The 3,562-nt window shown below is 48.1% G+C and overlaps 1 long non-coding RNA gene across 1 annotated transcript; it reads left to right on the forward strand.

Moving 5' to 3' along the window:
- The first annotated feature begins 271 nt into the window (after positions 1–271).
- Positions 272–3,304, forward strand: LOC118686274 (uncharacterized). Its single transcript, XR_004980138.1, has 2 exons — positions 272–533; positions 2,917–3,304. It is a non-coding gene; the product is annotated as an uncharacterized LOC118686274 (long non-coding RNA).
- Positions 3,305–3,562: the final 258 nt, after the last annotated feature.

A 3,562-nucleotide genomic window follows, 5' to 3' on the forward strand; every position in this document is an offset into this window, starting at 1 on the left:
AGCATGCAAATCACACTAATCCAGAATTCACAGGAGAGGAAGTCAGGAGGGTTCCCAGTGGTCTGGGAAATATTTTTCCTTTCGGGAAGGGAAGGGGAGGGGGGGGGTCATTGCACTCTTCTTTGGAGCTCGCTGCAGGTCACTCTGGCTCATCTCAAAGAAAGTTTAGTTCAGAGGCTCAGCTTGACATTCATTGGTTTCTAAATCGGAACCTCTTGAGCGATTGTCCCAGCAATCCCAGGGATTGGGGCCTGAGCAAATAGCCCCCGACTAATTCTGCTGTAGTAGGGGGGAAACGAAGCAGTTAAATGTCCAGTTTATCAACAGAAAACAACAACTGAGCCTTTGTCCTGACAGGGTGCAGGAGGAAACCGTTTTGCAGGGCTCATCTGCATGAGAAACCCGGGCAGCTGGGAAACACCGACATACGGCCTGGGGGCAGATCCACGCACACACTGGAGGAGAAAAATATTCCATACATCGGCTTTCTGTACTGCCACCTTCGAAAAGGAAGCAAAATTCGGGAATTCTGAGTAAGTCAGACACAGCTTGACAATTGAGGGGCTTTGTTTTAAATGGGGGGGGGGGGGGGGGGGGGGGAACAACAGCAAAAAAACCCCACAAAGCAAAAGTTCAAATTGAGAGCCTACACAGCAGGTCCTCTGCCACAGCCTATTTGTTAGTGAATGAAAAAAAAAACCCACTACCAACAGCAAGGTGACCAAATGGCCAAGGCAACAGCTCTGGTATTTATTCTCTACAGCTCTGCAAGCTGAGGCAGTGCAAAGATACCAGTGTTTCTGCTATAGTCTCACCAAACAGATACAGAAATGCAGGATGCAGTTTGGGAATGCAAAGCCAAAAAGTAAAACCACAGAGTTGAAATGGACCTACTATAAAGTGTGTTAAAAAACCCCAATGTCACTCCTCCTGCTCCTCACTTTTTTTTTTTTTTGCCACTCAGTACTGATCTATTCTCTGTTTTCGTAGCTAAGGGTTTCTTGGCAGTCACAGGCATTTTTCTCTAAGGATTTTTAGACACCCAGAAGTGGTTGGAAAAGCACAAGCAAAGGACTTGCCCACCACATTCTCTGTCTCTCTGAGAGCTGAGCAAAAAGCCTTGCCCTATTACTGCCCAGGATGAGGTCTAGAACCCATACAGCAGACATGGAAACTGCATTCCACTTGCTCATCAAACCCAGTGGGAAAACAGCTTGAAGGTGCAGGGGAAAAAATCCCAAATGTAAAGCAGGTGAGCCCCAGGTTAAGGCAGCTGCTGCTTTAACAGCCACTTTCAACACTTGAGAAAGTGAAACCACTTACTGGAACGACAAAGCTGTGTGCAAGGAGGAGGGGATGGCTGAGAAAATGTGTCCCTGGAACAGACCCTTTAGGGACAGGCCAAGGCGAGATGCTGAGGTTATCACCAGGAAGATCACAGCCCCAAACTGCAAGGTCACAACCTGCAGGAACTTAGACAAACCTTTTAAAGAGAAGCAAATCCAGCCTTTCCTGGAGTGCCCCAAAAGAGAAACCCATCCAAAGGGACACTTCCATGGCCCAGCAGTACAATATTCACATTGCAGCCACAATGGAGCCAAATAGATTCACTGCAGTGGGGGCAGCTCCTACTCCCACGTAGCATGATTAAAAACCTGGAGACTCACAGTTGTTTCAGAGCTCCACTGGCATTCTTTGAGGCCAGAGCATGCCCTATGCTGAGCAGCCACCCTGCTTTCCACTCCACTTAGCATTAATTACAAGTCTCTTTCCTGGATAGCTTGGCAGCTTTGTGGTTCAAGGGGGAAAGGGGGAAAAAAAAAATAAATCTCATCCTATTAAATGTAGCCCAGCGACCAAAAGACTCTGAAAGATAGGAAACCCTTCTCAGCGTGAACAAGCAGCAGAACTGCACTTTGAAACACAGGTTTTAATTGCAAGTGGCATTTCCATGCTACCCTGCTCCTGGGGCCACCTCAATGAGGGCCAGGAGTGCTACCAGACAGTTAATACCCTCAAACAAACAGCTTCCCACTCCCAGCCACAAACAGGGCTTTAAACATACCCCATTTGTATCACAAAAGGCAGCCAAAGCCGCTGTCCTTGCAGGAGGCTTAGCTCTAGTTAGGCACCCAACAAAGACTAAGTTGGTAAGAACCTCCATTTGGCCTCCCTGGCTGACTCAAACCCAGCATTGTGCTGGGAGCAGATCCTGTAATTCTCATATCAAGCCCTTGTAGCTTGATCACAGGCCAATTTTAGCTGAAATCCTTAGCACAAACTCACCAAATCCACTGGAGCTCCAGAAGGGATGCAGGAAAACAACACAGCTCTCCTGTCACAAACCCTTGGGTTTGAGGCTGCAGGTCTTGGGGCAAGCCTGAAGGAGATCAAGACCAGACTGTGACCTGCCTCAAGAAAAGCAGGCTTGCTTAATACCCCTCTATACAACCAAAGGCTCTTGGCCTGGGTGTCCCTTCAGCTGTGGGGAGTTTGGGCTTTCCAATTCTGTGGAGCATGCCAGGTGCTCTCAAGGGGCAGAAAGGAGTTTGCCACCAGCTGAGTAGCTCAGACCTTTCCAGGCAGTTTTTTTCCATTTAACCCTGAATTTACAAACCCTGGAGCATTGGTCTGCCATGTTCTCAGCATCCTAACTGGCTTAGCCAACAACACACACTTCCAGTGTCTTGCTGACATGGGATCCTTTAGGCTTGTAACCTAAGGGAAATAGATGCCAGCAATCTACTGTGCAGATGAGGCAAGCAATCACTATTCCTTACATCCAGTTGTAAATCAAAGGGTTTCCTGCCTAAATCTAGATAAGAATATAACCCCTAGGCTATGGACCACCTGAAACCTTTTGTTAGGAAAATAATTGCAGATGACTCAGTACTTTCTCCTGCTCTCCTTTGCCAGGTAGCATCTCCTTTGGATGGCTGGACTGAGCTGAGGCTTCAGCAGAAACTTGAAGCTGAGACTCCTTAGACAAGAAATTTCTTCTGGAGTCTGGCTTTACAAGCCATCCCTGCATTTCCAGCACAGGAGGGCAACAGAGACAGAGCCACCTCCACCACATCCTGCTGAGATCTGGTTCCTTCACTTGGCAAAGTGCTTAACTCCAGGTTTTGCTGAGCCTGACAGCCTTTAGCCTCCAGCCCTTGCCATGACCCATGGCAGTCCGTTGTGCTTGAACAACTTGACTACTTTGAACGCAAGCTGATGGCAAAAGAAGGATGTAGGGAATTTTAAAAGCATTTTCCATTCTGACTCTGGTGTATTACTGTACAGCCTTGTCCAACTCCTCCATTGCTTTGTGGCTGTTGTCACTCAGACTTTTCCTGTCTCACTGCTGCCCTTTCTGCCCAGCCAGTGGGCTCGCTCCGTGGGATGCTTCCCACCAGTGCTGCAGGCACAAAACCCAGAACTCTGATGTCACGTCTCGTAACCCATCAAAAAGAGCCTTGTTTGAAACAGGGAGATGAGATGAGGTCATCAGGAGCTGTAACCATTCTCTTTCTTTGGAACACCACCTCCTTATCTGGGAGGCATTGCAGGGAGGGCA

The sequence above is a fragment of the Molothrus ater genome, chromosome 4 (assembly GCF_012460135.2).
Source record: "Molothrus ater isolate BHLD 08-10-18 breed brown headed cowbird chromosome 4, BPBGC_Mater_1.1, whole genome shotgun sequence".
NCBI classification, from domain to species: Eukaryota; Metazoa; Chordata; class Aves; order Passeriformes; family Icteridae; genus Molothrus; species Molothrus ater.